The sequence below is a fragment of the Lampetra planeri genome, chromosome 40 (assembly GCF_965212315.1).
Source record: "Lampetra planeri chromosome 40, kcLamPlan1.2.h2, whole genome shotgun sequence".
Taxonomy (NCBI): Eukaryota; Metazoa; Chordata; class Hyperoartia; order Petromyzontiformes; family Petromyzontidae; genus Lampetra; species Lampetra planeri.
In genome coordinates this window covers 9,466,241-9,480,723 of record NC_136146.1, presented here as the reverse complement: position 1 = coordinate 9,480,723, position 14,483 = coordinate 9,466,241, and the positions used below count along the sequence as shown (strand labels likewise).

General features: G+C 56.0%; 1 protein-coding gene across 2 annotated transcripts in view; it reads left to right on the top strand.

The window, feature by feature from the left end:
* LOC144731860 (6-phosphofructo-2-kinase/fructose-2,6-bisphosphatase 3-like) overlaps positions 1-14,483 on the top strand; it is a 64,086-nt gene that overhangs the window by 24,886 nt on the left and 24,717 nt on the right. The window lies entirely within an intron of this gene.

Below are 14,483 nucleotides of genomic sequence, written 5' to 3'. Positions count from 1 at the left end.
CACACACACACTACACACACTACACACACCACACTACACACACCACACACACACACTACACACACACACTACACACACCACACACACACACTACACACACCACACACACACACTACACACACACACTACACACACACACTACACACACCACACTACACACACCACACACACACACCACACACACACACTACACACACCACACACCACACACACACTACACACACACACTACACACACACACTACACACACACACCACACACAGCAGGGAGCAAGGACCTGTCCTGTCCTGTCTAACAGGACCTGTCCTGTTAGACAGGACAGGATCTGTTAGACAGATCCTGTCCTGTTAGACAAGACAGCTCACAAATCCGGCGTTTCCCATTGATCGCCTCCTTGCCTGAGGTTATATTTGTCAATCTAATTTCTAAAACTCACAACAGTTCCTGCTCAGACTTAACAACGTGGAGCATCCGTAATAAAAGGGGGTTTTCTTTCGTTGAGTTTGATCGCGCCAATATAACGTGTGTCGTTAAACCCGCCACCACCCGACACGACCAATTAGTCAAGGGTTTGACACCAAGCGAAACTTGCCAATTAGTATGCAGCTACAGCACCACAGCGGTTGTGTGTGGGAGAGAGGAGTAGACCCCCCCCACAATGTCTACAGTTCGAGTACTGTGTCGGGTGGTGGTGGGTTTACCGACACACTTTAATATTGGCGCGATCTCGAACCCCCCCCCCCCCCAAAAAAAAAAACACTTATTATTGGTCACGAAAACCTACTACTACACCTACCACTACTACTACAGCTACCACTACTACTACACCTACCACCACTACTACTACACCTACGACTACTACTACACCTGCCACTACTACTTGCTTGTAGACATTGATTACACTGGTCAACACACTTTTTCTGGCATAAGGTATTCCAACGGTTATAAGGTAATTTTGGGGTGCCGATTCCAAATCTGGCATCAGTTTTTGGGATATCAAATATTGCATTTTCAATAAAAACTGCAGAAGAAAAATATTAAATAAATGTGGATATCTACATAAAATGATATTATAAACACACTATCCTAATAATACAGCACCATATTTTAATACTAAAGCAGTCACTGACTCGCAACAACTTACAATCAGAAGTGACAGTTAATTTTTGGGTAAAATCAATGAAAATGGGGTATGCCGATAGCATAAAATGAGATGTAATAGAGCAAATCTGAGATCAGATTTGGAATCAGCACCCTGAAATTAGACTTAAACAGCTGCAAAAGTCCAGGCCAGAAAAAAATTATTTTTTGTTGACCAGTGTTATCAACGGGGATTATCGATCTGGGCCGTGACGCGTGTTGTAGGTACGTAATGGCCAGCTCACCCGAGCCTTCTCAACACTGTGCGTGCGGGAGGTCGCGGCTGCTGCTGGTGATGATTGAGATGACGATATCTGATGTATAAAAATCTATTTTTAAACGAAATTATTTTTTATTTTACGACGTAGCTCTTTTTCAGAAGCGACCTGGCTTTCACAAGTGATGGGTCAACGAAGTGGCTTGTCACGTGCACATTTAGAGCAACCAAATACTCTAAAGGCACGCTTCTACAGGGCTGCTTTTCTCCTGGTGAGCCGGGGTATGGTCACTCTTCAATGCCACGCAACGGGAAGAGAGTTGCACGACGTTTGTGTGATCCACCAACCCTCACCTCCACAGCGCGCCATTTACTGCCCACGAGCAGCGTAGCCACCACCCCGAACAGGGCTCTCCCAAGTCGCCCGCTCTCTCCCACTCTCTCTCCCACTCTCTCTCCCACTCTCACTCCCACTCTCTCTCCCACTCTCTCTCCCACTCTCTCTCCCACTCTCACTCCCACTCTCTCTCCCACTCTCACTCCCACTCTCTCTCCCACTCTCTCTCCCACTCTCTCTCCCACTCTCACTCCCACTCTCTCTCCCACTCTCACTCCCACTCTCTCTCCCACTCTCACTCCCACTCTCTCTCCCACTCTCTCTCCCACTCTCTCTCCCACTCTCTCTGCCACTCTCTCTCCCACTCTCACTCCCACTCTCACTCGCGCTCTCACTCCCACTCTCTCTGCCACTCTCTCTGCCACTCTCTCTCCCACTCTCACTCCCACTCTCTCTCCCACTCTCTCTCCCACTCTCTCTCCCACTCTCTCTGCCACTCTCTCTCCCACTCTCACTCCCACTCTCACTCGCGCTCTCACTCCCACTCTCTCTGCCACTCTCTCTGCCACTCTCTCTCCCACTCTCACTCCCACTCTCACTCCCACTCTCTCTCCCACTCTCTCTCCCACTCTCTCTAATTCACTCTGTCCCACTCTCTCTCCCACTCTCACTCCCACTCTCTCTCGCGCTCTCTAATTCACTCCCACTCTCTCTCGCGCTCTCTCTCGCGCTCTCTCCCACTCTCTCTCTCTCACTCTGCCACTCTCTCTCCCGCTCTCTCCCACTCTCTCCAACTTACTCCCGCTATCCCATTCTCTCCCGCTGACTCCCGAGTCTCTTGTCGCCATTCTGAGCTGCGAGCACTCGGCGCTGGCTGCCGTGAATGCAGCGTTACCTCGCCTCAACCCTTTGCGCCAGCGCAACGCGCCGTGACGGATCGACGCACGCCACTGTTGGGGCGAGCGACGCTGGCGGTGTCGCGTCGTGGGCCGGGGTTGCCGACGTCGCCGAACACGTCGTTGTCCGCGACGATGCGCGTCCTCGCGCCCGGCGCTCCGTGGGTGTCCGGCCATGCGGATTAATAATGCACAACGTCGCACACTGTACACACACACACACACCAATACCCATACCCACCATTCACCACGAAGTGACAGTGATGTCACCACAGCGCCTGTGCCAGGCTAGGTGCACTTTGAGGCCACTTCAAGTGTCGAAGGCTCGCTGACAGGAGGTCACGGGACAGAGCCCGGTGCCATGGGTCGACTGACTGAGATGACCGGCAGATGCACTGCTCGTTGTTGTGAGCGTCGCTCCTCTGCCTCCAACTGCCCAGAAGCAGCATCCTTCACGAACCTCCTCTACAGGGGCTGATCTTAACACCGCTGGTACCAATCTTTGGCAAGTCCACTCAGCTCCACATCCTCAAGTACCACATCAGTCCGTCTGATGTGGTGTCGTGCCTGTTTAGCCCCCTCTGTCCAGCCAAACAGAAGCTGCGTGGGCATGCGGTGGTTGGGCATACAGCCTACATGACACTATACACGCACACACACGCTTAGACAAACAAAGATCCCCCGGATAGCGTTACCAGACTGTTGGGGCCAAGTGCTGCTAGCGAGCAGCTCCTATGAAGGCCGGCACAGCACACAAGGGGGTGGGTGGCCAGCACCACGCCCGACCACCTTTGTCTCCCCAGTGGCGATGCTTGCACACCGCACCGGGTACTCATTTAAGACCGAGTCGACCGAGGGGAGGCCCAGAACCAGTTCAGACATTCGTCACTGGCGGTGGCCGTGAGCGGGAATCAAACTCGGCATGGCGGGTTCTTGGCGCGGCGCGCTCACCGTTACACCGCCGCTGCCCACGCACGCACACGCAGGAGGATCCGGGTCGGGTCTGTGTAGCCCCGTGGGACCGGAGCTGCGAGCCACAGCCAGTCACGCTTGGACGTGGTCAGTTGCCCGGCGGCGGTCATTGCGAGTGCCCAACCGAGCATTGCCCGCTAATAATTGTTACCGTTTTGTTCCCGTTCAGCGGATTTGCTCCGTTAACTCGTGCCGTTCTCTGTGCACGTGGCGTGCCGTAGAAATGTGACAGCGGTGGTGCCGGTGACCTCGGCAGCGTGGGTTATGTTCCACGAAGGGTAGCCGCTAATGGCGTTGTGTAACGCGGGGGATTGGGAGATAATCGCATCTGTTTGTATAAACCGCGTCGGTGCCGGCGAAATAAATTCGGGACGTACTGGGGGCGATTCGGAGGAAGGTTATTTCTTAATCCCGTGCCGGGCTTCGTGAGACGAATGGCAATTCGCACGCTCGCTTGTGCCGGGCATCGTACCTTGACCCACGCCCCGGACAAGGCGGAGGAACGACGTACAACGGACAAGCTTCACGCAGGAAGGCGCTGGGGCGCGATGGAAAAAAGAGTCCGGTGAAATATGGAGAGGTTGCGCCTGCATGAGCCTAGTGGAGGTGTTGTGTGTTTGAGCGTGGGTTCTGAGCATGCAGTCGCGCATGAAATTGCCATTATTTCTATAGATTCCTGTGCCGCAACTCCATATATGGGCATGCACACGCCCAGGGTCACCTTATTTGGGCATGACACCTGCGCATTATCATTACAAACATTTTAGGAATCGTTCTGTATCACAGCACCCGAGTTGGGAATCGAACCCGGGGCGCTTCTTGCCGCGAGTGTCGCCGCTGCCGCCGCAGCCCTGCCGGCCGCGAGGGCACGCGGGCGGTAGACACCGCGCGGGTCGCTCGGTCGGCGACTCCGGGCGGGCAGCTCTCGATCCCACCGAGGTCCCCCTCCCCGGAGAGTGGGGAGAGCCGCGGGCGCCGAGCCCCGGCGCTACGACGCCGGCTGTGTTGGCACGGCGAAGCACGGTGGCGCCACGGCGGTAACTGTCGTGACTCCGCAGCAACACGGGGCCTGGGGTTCGCTTGCTGACTCGGGCGCCTCTCCGCGTGCAGTTGATGTTCTCCCCCTGCTCTGGAAAGGATTTTCCCGCAGGTTTTCCCAAGATTTCTTCCCACTGCTAAAAAGATATTACTGAATTGGGATCCACGCAGCAGCAGCATCTCCCTTGCGTGAAAACTTGGCAGGACCCTTCGGAATAAGAGTCGTGAGACTCGGTGAGTCTTTCCTGGGGTAAACAAACACGCGTCACAATGCGTCAGAAGAAGTGGTGATGCACAACCACGATGACAACACCAGAAACCAAACGCATCCGTCAACAACACTTTGGCCTCGAAGGAAAACGTTCGAAATAAAAGATCGCGTTTTCGGCCAACATCCCCGCTTCATCGCAAATTAGCGTCCCGAGGGCTGGTGGGGGTGAATACGAGTTGGAGACACCGTATGGGGCCCCCCCGATAGAAATGTTAAGTTTAACAATGTTTCCAGACGACGCCTTGGAAGACCTACACCCATGTGCATTGGGTGTAAAATGATCCGAAGTCGCCGGCACATTGCACTCCGTGCCAGCGTGGTGCAGCAGCGGCGGCGGCGTCCCCGTGAAGGGAGCGAGAGACCCATTGTGTGCTCGGTGACTCATTGCTGGGCCTCGCTGCCCCCCCCCCAAGCCCATTGTGAACCGGATCAAATAACGTACGGAGCGTGGATCAAAGATTGTACGGAGGGTGGATCAAAGAACGTACGGAGCGTGGATCAAAGAACGTACGGAGCGTACAAAAACCCCCGGCTCCCGCGCCGCGCAGGGGGAGGTGGGCTCGTAGAAGGGAATTGGAAATTGTCGTGTTCGCGAGAAAGCGGTGTTTTATTTTTGGGACGGGAAACGAGACGGCGGCCTTCAGCGGCGGCAGCGCGCTCGCATGGCCCAGCGGTTGCACGTTTGTTGCGGAGGTTCCGCGGTTCGACTCCGGTGGGCCACCCTGGTTATTACTGCGGTTGCGGTGACCGTCAAAATACGCCGCCATCCTCTTCACTGTTGACTTGTTGAAGATCCCGCGGTGTCATTATCGGCAAGTAGGTCGTCGCGTGCCGGCGTCGTGGTCCAAATTTGAAAAGATTTCCCGCAAACGGCTTAAGATTACACACAGCTGCATCGCTGCCCACCGACAGACTTGTGCCAGCTTTCAGGCGAGGTGCCGGATCGCCTCGTGCCACACTTAGAGACGGCTGCCACTGGGGGTGCCCCTTCTAATGTGTCGAGATGAGATGACGCAAGTCGCTCATCGCACGCAAATTCGCTCCGAGACGCCCCCTCCCCACACCCGAGGCAACGGAGGGCGGCGGCTCGATCAAAAACACGACTCTCGCCGTCCGGGAGCGGCACTACGGGGTCCGATCAGCGACTCTCGTTGAGGCAGTCGTGGTGGTCTCAAGCCTGGAATCTCCACGGGAGGGGGCGGGGTTTCGGCAGTGCGGCGCACAGGGCGGGGAGGGAATCCCAGACCCCCGGCGATGCTCCTGCCGACAAGGTGTTGACCTCTCTTGCTGGCGGGTGGCCTGTTCCCGTCTCGGGTGATGGGGGGGGCGGCATTAACGTGCATTTTGAGTTGAGTGGAAGGCGACCGCCGGTGGCTCCGTCGTCGTCGTCTGCCGCTTTCCCCACCGTGCTGGGAGCGGAGGCTGGGCGAGTGGCGTCGCATTCTGATACAACGGGGGCAGGCGGAATGCGTGGCTTGAGCAGGCACTCTGTGTGACATCGGTGGCTCTGGGAGCAAGCAAAGCGAACGTACTTCTACTGTACTGTATGTTTATTTTATTAGGTAACGCCCCACGGAGTTTCTGTGTCGCTCTTTTTCGGAAGCGACCCGGCTTTCACAAATGATATCTCAACCAATCTGAACGCGTGATGTCGATTCTAAATGGAAGGGGGAAATCGGAGGTCCCGGGGAAAAATCCACGTGACCACGGGGAAATGGAGAGAGGCCGGACAGACCGATGGAGCAATTGGAGGGCAGGGCCGGGGGCCGGGAGGTTGGTGTCGCACTTCGCTGTGCCGGCAACTTTCCAGCCGCCTCGGGTTCAATTCTCATCATCATTCTCATCATCAAATGTCTCTTGAAGCCAGCTGAGAGCTCACCGAGATAAAAGGTCTCTCATCATCTTTGCGATGATGGGCGATGATGGGTGACGATGGGTGACGATGGGTGACGATTGGTGATGATGGTCGACGATTGGTGACGGCAGTGATGATGGTATCGATGATGAGTTTAGTAGCAGCGGTGGTGGTGGCGACTGGCACAGCAGGGGCCACAGCTGCTGGTGCATCTACCAGTCATCTCCGTCAGCCAAGCCACGGCACCTGCTGGGTCTGTCCCGAGACCTCCTGTCAGCAGCGAGCCTTCGACACTTCTCGTGGCCTCTGGCCTGGCACAGGCGCTGTGGTGACGTCACCGTTACTTCGTGGGGAATGGCGGGTATTGGTGTAGTGGTGGTGATGATGACGGTGAGTCTAAATTGTGCCCCGGTTGGAACTCTAACTCATCATCTCACAACTGGGAGCGTTACTGTAACCCTGTTCTTATTCTAGAAAATGGAGCACGAGACGTGGAATTCATTCAGAGGAGTTGCAACCCTCTGTGTTTGAGAACGGCCCACTGAAGCGGATATCACAGAGCTTCTTCTGATATCCCCTTCTTCAAGTGACCTCTGTTCCACACAGTAGGGGGTTGCACTGAGAGCAATGGTCGTCCCGTGACAGCCAAACCGATATTTAAATTCCCAGAGCTGGAATTTAGCCACCTTCATTGCAGCCACCTTCATTAGCCGAGGCCAGCAAACTCGCTGCGCTCGAGAATCCGGTCGGCTCGCACCTGGGTTCAAACCCGGGCGGCTCGCACCTGGGTTCAAACCCAGGCTGTCAGCGCTGTGACCTCCGAGCCACCCGGACGCCTCGTGCGCCCGCGTCCCCGGACTGACAGAGGTGGGGGCAGCGGAGCCGGCGAGAAATAACGGAACGCGCGGCATCATTGCGCGTTTATTGATTGGCCAAATCGATCGGCAAAAGCCCCGCTCTTCTTAAGTGACACCTTCTGCGACCCAAGCTCCCTCCTCCTTCTCCACCCCGCCCCCCCCTCGGCGAACCCGTACGACCCCAGCGCAGCTGCTGTCCTTGAAACAATGTCTTCACCCGAGGGAGAGCACGGGGAGTCGTCCTGCATATTAACTCATGCGCACCCCACCACCACCACAACCAACCCACTGCCACCACCACCACCACCACCGCTCACTCATGCGTACCCCACACCCACCACCACCAACCCGCCACCACCACCAACCCATCACTGCCACCACCAACCCACCACTGCCACCACCACCACCGCTCACTCATGCGCACCCCACCACAACCACCACTGCCACCACTACCACAGCTCACTTCTCACGCACACCCCACCATCACCACCACCAACCCACCGCCGCTCACACTGCCTGCTGCCCACCAATGTGGCATTTCCGAGTGATTTGTTGAACCGAACGGGAGGGGATATTTGGATTTGGTGGAGTGTGTGTGAACGTGCGATTCAATCACAAGCCTCGAGCGTTTCCAGAGTCGTGCTGTGTCGTCGATAATTACCTTGTTTCTTGATTCCCCGGCTGTTCGGCGAAGCGCTGCCGATTTTTATATCTCGCGGCGATGCATCGCAACGTTACGCACAATGGCGTGTGATGAACGGCAAGGTGAATGGATATTATTGTACGTGCAGTTCATATGAAGGTGGTGTTGTTGTTATTGTGGCATTGTTGTTCAACTCTTGTAGCCGTACAGACCAGTGTTCATCTGCTTCGTCATGGGCAAGTCAGCCCATAAGACAACCAAAGCAAATGTCGTCAACGGTCCTCCCATTAAGTGAATTATTCACGTTTCAGTGATTGTTAATTTAATCACATTCACAAGGATATTTTGTTTGCCACATTGCAGTTACATACGAAGCTTGATGGTGATGCGAGATGTTAACTACCTTGCCTGGTATTCAGGACGTTGTGGGTTCTGTCCCGACCCTAACGACTGTATGTTTGGAGTTTGCGTGTCTCTCTCCCCGTGATCGCGTTGATTTTTATCCGGATCCTCCGGTTTTTCCCCTCCACATTTATAATCGACATCACGCGTTGAGAGTACTTGGCCGCTCTACATTTCCACGAAATAATGAGCCACTTTGCTGAGCTATCATGTTTTATATCCAGCGTCGCTTCTGAAGAAGAGCTACACCGCTCAGTGGGGCCTTACCTGGTAAAATAAAAAAAATAGTTTGGTTAAGTAAGACAAATGACGTCAGCCAGGAAAGCCTCACCGAGCCGCACGATTCGTGTCCACGATGGCCCTGCTGCCTGCGCTGCGATGACGTTCGGCCAGTTCCACAAACGAGCGCTTTGGCCTTTGCGTTGGAAGGGGGAAGTGGCGAAGCGAGGAACTCCTGGAGAAAACACAGCAACGCCGTAGGACGGGGGGGGGGCGCGCAGAGCTCCGCACGGATTGATTCAACAATTTTTTTCTTTTGACAGTGGACTCTCGATTGTCCGCGTGCGGTTTATCCGACTTGTGGATTAGCCACGCACCTGCGATTTTCACGTAAATTTATATAACTCGTGGAATAATCTAAAAACAGTTACACATCGTTATTCTTGTAAATGTTTGTTACAAGTCACGCGCTTAACCCGACCAAATGTGGTGCTCCTGTTAATCCGAAATCCACGCGATCGCCTCGACAGTACAGTACTTGCCATATCTTTACCACAGTGGGTGGCGGAGTTTGACTAATGTTGATTGGCATGACTCTGCTGCTGTCCACTAAGTGGGCCGAGTCGTCTGTGCGGGCGAATGTGTTTTTTGGCATCGAGATCCACGGAAATTTGGATATTTTTTTGAATGATCCGCGGCTGTCCTCCCCGTCATTGGCGCGGGTAATCGAGAGTCTACTGTCGATAAATTATTTTTCAAACCAGGAAAATCCCACTGGGCTCTTAGCTATTATTCAGAGGCATCCTGGCCATACATAATAGCTCATTGAAGTGGCTTTTATCATCACACGTTGGAATTTACAGCAGCAGCAGCAGCGAAATCATCTAAATCATTTAATCTCCTGACCAAAGCAAGTCGGCTTGATTTGTTTTCGTAATGTCCCTCTGCCTCACGTTATGCTTCTCACGTCACGCCGAAGCCCTCGGGGCTGGCACGGCCTCTCGAGAGCGAGAGAGTCTCTCCTATAAAGAGAATATCAATGCGGAGCAGCCATGCAGCACGTGCACGTCCCCGCGTACCCGGGGCGGGCCGGGCCAACGGCGAGACGCCTTCGCGTGTCTGAGGAGGCGTGCGGGGAATCGATGGGTCGTCACGGTTCGTCGAGGATGGATCTGCCTGTGCTTCATGCACGTGGTCCGTCGCCGTGGTTGCCCAACGCGTGCTCCAGTGTTGATTCTCGGGCCTCGGTGGTTCTGTGTCATCTGTTGGTTAAACAAAGGATAATGACTGTACGCATGGAACAATCGCTCACCTTCCACAGAGCGCTACCCATTGTATTGACCATGGGTGTATGATAATGATGTGGCCAGGAATTGAACTAAATGTTGGTCCGTGCAGTCAACCTGTTCCACACCATCCAGCCAGATTTTCCGCAGGGCCATGCGATGGTAAACCCACCCCCCACCCGCTCCCTCACCTTCCCGGGAGAGACACGGGGGGTCACCTCCGGCGTCGCCCCACCCATCTCTCCACATCGTCGTCCGCTTGTTGTACGTCAATCGGCATTGCGACAACGCCTCCCTCGCCGGCTACGATGTGACGAGGTGGAGCGATAGAGGAAGAGCTCCCCAGGTCCCCCACCACGCCTCGCAAAGGGGGCACCACGGTGGCTAGGAGATGTTAACTATCTCGCCTGGTATACAGGAGGTTGTGGGTTCGATCCCGATCTGACATCTCGATATTTGGAATTTTCATGTTTTCCCCGTGATCGTGTGTGTGGATTTTTCTCTGGGTCCTCCGGTTTTTCCCTCCACATTTAGAGTCGACATCACGTCTTGAGAGTATTCGGCTGATGTATAAAAGACAAATCCACGTGATAAGCCGCTTCGTTGAAGTATCATTTGTGATAGCCGGGGTCGCTTCAGAAAAATAGCTACTACATAGCAGCTCAGTGGGGCCTTACCTGGTAAAGTAAAACAACTAGTTCATAGTTTCAATGCTCGTACAGTAAATCCTCTTACCAAGGGTAGATCCGCGCAGGTTTTTCCGTGAGCCGGGAGGATTTTCCTCGGTTGCCCACCGCCGCATTCCTCGTTCCGTGCGTCGCTCGGCAACGCGGGGCCCTCCATGCGTCCCCGTCAACTGGAGGAGGCTCACGACTGCCGGCAGCCGCGACCATCTCAGTGTCGGTCGATTCTCGCCCGCGTACAGAGAGCGGCAGGCGCGGAGTCCCGGCCGTAGACGTTCGCTGCACTTGAACTTTGCGATTCGCCGTTTAAACGCCTCGTTGGGATCTGACAGGGAAAGGGGAAGGCTTTTGCTGCGCTAATCCGTTGGGGGAAATGCTCGTTCCAGTGTGTCCACATTTCCATTTGTTGTTGCTGGCAGTGCAAAGGTTTTTTGCAGCGCCAACAGTGGCGGAAAAAAATCGATCGCGGCCCTGAACCAGGTGATGCAAATTCCACATTCCTAAGGCAGGCGGTAATTAACTTAACAACAACGATGCAGTTTGTATCTGTAAAGCTTTCAAACGGTGACGTCGTCTTTTACTGTCGCAGATCATTGCTCTGCGTTGTGTAGTCTCCAGTTTTGTGTCAGACCCGGACCCATATCTAAGAGAGGCTCCCTACCTATAAACCTCTGGCAGTTCACCAGCATTTCTTCAAGTGAGCCTGGCCACTGATGAGACACTGAATATCTCTGATGAGATACTAAATGTGCCAAAACTGGTCCAGAGTTTTGCTTATGTTAAACCAATGCTGCTAACAAAACATAATCTCTCCCAGGAGGCCGCCGTGGAGCCAGTGGGATGTGGTAAAACTTCAGTCGTTAACGTGGAGAGACGGTTGCGAGGTGCAGCCGCGGCGTCCGCGCACCTCCTTCTGTAAGAAGACGAGGACATTCACAGGGAGGAATGTTTTGAGGATTATTTTGGAAGGGAGGAGAGGGAGGAGGAGGAGGCTGTGGGGCAGGGAGGGACAGCCGTATGAAGCTTCGCCGAGACCAGCAGAGGAGGAGATGGAGGCCTCGAGCCTGGACTGGTACGGGAGAAAGTTGCCGGCTTTTTGACAGCAACACACAGCAGGCAACCCCTCAACTTTTACACTTCAGGTTGCTCTTACAATGAGTGCCTGCATAGAACGAACAGCCTCTGTGGAGCTGGTGTGATGGTCTACCCTGTTAGTCTACCCTTTTAGTCTACCGGTTGGCCGACGGGTTGGCCTTCCGTCAAATCGGCAATCGCTGATAGCGCGGCCCTGTGCAGCGCCACGCTGTAGGAGCCCCAGGAACAAAAAACCCTCAGTAAGTGTCCCCCGGGTGAGCGTCTCCCGGGTGAGCGTCCCCCGGGTGAGCGTCCCCCGGGTGAGCGTCCCCCGGGTGAGCGTCCCCCGGGTGAGCGCTCCCCGGGTGAGCGCTCCCCGGGTGAGCGTCCCCCGGGTGAGCGCTCCCCGGGTGAGCGTCCCCCGGGTGAGCGCTCCCCGGGTGAGCGTCCCCCGGGTGAGCGTCCCCCGGGTGAGCGCCCCCCGGGTGAGCGCCTCCCGGGTGAGCGTCCCCCGGGTGAGCGTCCCCCGGGTGAGCGTCCCCCGGGTGAGCGCCCCCCGGGTGAACGTCCCCCGGATGAGCGTTTTCGTCACGGAGGTTGAGACACGTGGGGCAGCTGCTGCGGTGAGACGGTCAGAGTCCCGTGGCCCCGCTGTCACGTGGCCAGGGCTGAATTTACTCTCCCGCTGAGTCACCGCGAGGAAATGCCAGCTCATTGAGCGCCCCGCGTGCAGGCACGCACGTGCGCACACACACGCAACAAAGACAAAGATCCCCCCGTATAGCCTGGACAGACTGTCGGGGCAAGTGCCGTTAGCGAGCAGAACCTATGAAGGCCGGCACGGCACACGAGGGGGGTGGGTGGCCAGCACCACGCCCGGGCACACGCACGCGCTCCCCCCGGCTCGCCACGGGAACAGAAGCAGCCTCCTCGACACCTCGCCTGTCCCTCGGTGAACCCGTGGCGCCGATTAGCCCGACTCTACTAGGGCCACGTTTAGGTCACCGAGTGACGACGAGCGTTGAGAACGCGAAGGGATGCCTCGTTTTGAAGCGCGAGTAATTTGACCAAATTTCCCCCCCCCCCTGCCTGGGCAGCCGCATGCACACATGGACGGGCGACTCTGTGTGGGGATCACGTGGGGTTTAAAAAAAAATGTTTTAGTGGCAATGCTCCAAGGCCCGTCGCAGCACCGCGTTGTGACGCACGCCGTCAACGTAAACTAAACCGGGTTATGAAAAGCAGTGGGGGGGATAAAGAGACTGGGAAACAAACGCCGACTGTTCCCCCCCCCCTCTGAACCAGACGGGTCCCCACCTAAAGGGAGTAATAAGGGTCGTCGTTATTTTTTATAAAGTGAAGGTGGAGATGACAAGGGTGAGGATATAACTGAAGCACGCCTGAAATGAAAAGAAAGAAACCATGAGAGGCGCCCTGGGCGTGTGTGTTTTCCTTCCCCACCCCTCCGAGTCCGACTCACGTCGAACCTGTAGGGGTTGTGCGCCCCTTATCCCCTCGCTCCGTGTCTCCAGACCCTCCGTCCGGCGAGCTTGGGACCACGCTGTGTTGGGTTGTTTTCTTCCTGACTACCGGTTGCCGTGCGCAGGGCCCGAAGGCCCCAAAAACGTTAAGCGGCCGGCAACAAACGGCGGGGTTCATCCTCCCGGTGCGCCGCGGACACCACCGCCATGAAAGCCACCACCACTGCTATCACCACAACCACCACCGATACCGCCACCACCGCCACGACCACCATCACCACAACCGCCACCACCGCCATGACCGCAACCACCGCCACCACTGGGTTCTGAAGTGCATCATCGGAATTTCACCGTTTCATTGTCTTTGCTGACGCGGGTGAGGAACATTCAGCCCGCGAGCTGTTTTGCGAGAATGAACACGAACGGAAGGTGACCGCGAATAAACGCTGAATAAGCGCGAAACATCCATTTGGGCGACGCAGGCAGGTGACGCGACGTCAACAAGGAAGCACCAAGCCGCACCCGCTAGTCCGCGAATATTATTGGTAGGAACCTGGTTCCAACAGCCCACAGGGGATTATTGTGTCCGTCCGTCCAGGGAGGGGCTGGGTGTGGAGGGTGGGGAGGGGCTGAGTGGGGAGGGTGGGGAGGGGCTGGGTGGGGCTGGGTGGGGCTGGGTGGAGAGGGGCTGGTCACCCCGTGGTGCCCTTATAAAACTCAACGTTTAACCTACTCACGCCGGCTTATGCCCGCCCTCACAGTCGGACATATTTGCGGAATGCACCACACTGCCGTTGACCCTGGCCATTGACCGAGCAACCCAACGTTCCTACCAGTTCCCTCCGCAGGAATGTGTTAACGTGATGCCGTGCCACGCGGGGTTCGTAAAACCGCACGTTCGGCGAGAGTAGGAGGAACGTCTTCAACGGACGTTGGGCTCGTCGCCACGGCCAGCGTGCGGGTGACGAGGCGCTCGTGCCATGACGCCACTCGCCGCGGTGCGTTCAGAAACGGCGGCCGCTTGGGAGCGGCGACGCGAGGCCCGACGGCAGCGCGGCGGGAACGTCCGCGGCCGCCGGTTGGTGGCGCCAGCGGCTCGCAGCCATCGGGAG